At 41.5% G+C, this 513-nt stretch overlaps 1 protein-coding gene across 4 annotated transcripts in view; it reads right to left on the bottom strand.

Annotated features, from left to right (window-relative positions):
- The window catches only part of ITPR1 (inositol 1,4,5-trisphosphate receptor type 1), a 147719-nt gene that overhangs the window by 23838 nt on the left and 123368 nt on the right, over nt 1-513 (bottom strand). The window lies entirely within an intron of this gene.

Genomic DNA, 513 nt, shown 5'->3' with positions numbered 1-513 from the left:
AATTTTAACAGAATTTAACCTCATATGTGTCTTGTGTAACTTGCTTGAGGAGAACAAAAGCAGTCTCAAGTTTTCTGCAAAAAAGCAGAAAAAGGAGCTACAGCAGGGGTCTTGTGGCCTCCCCCAGGAACACAGCCAAAATCATCACCATGCCATTTTCAGGAGTGGCTGCACAACAGCGTTGCAGTAGTCAAACAGAAAGCAAGCAGTGCATGACATCCACGTACACGTGAGATGGGGCTTTACAAGCACAAAGGAAGAAAAGCATTCTGAGGACAAAATAAAAACCTACCAGCAAACTATAGAAGAATTCATGTACAAAGAGCCCCAGAGCACAAATCAGGAGGTATAGCAGATGATAAAGAAATTCCACGTCCATGATCATTGCCTTGTATCCTCTAGTGAAGGTTCCGCAGTTACCCACAAAACTCATCAGAAAAATGATTTTATTACAAACCTAAGGAAAGACGAAGCATAAATCAGTTACAACATACAGCTTGCAGGAAAAAAGGC

Source organism: Meleagris gallopavo, chromosome 14 (assembly GCF_000146605.3).
Source record: "Meleagris gallopavo isolate NT-WF06-2002-E0010 breed Aviagen turkey brand Nicholas breeding stock chromosome 14, Turkey_5.1, whole genome shotgun sequence".
In the NCBI taxonomy this organism is placed as follows: domain Eukaryota; kingdom Metazoa; phylum Chordata; class Aves; order Galliformes; family Phasianidae; genus Meleagris; species Meleagris gallopavo.
Note: the sequence above shows the minus strand (reverse complement) of the source record. Positions and strands in the feature narration are given on the sequence as shown.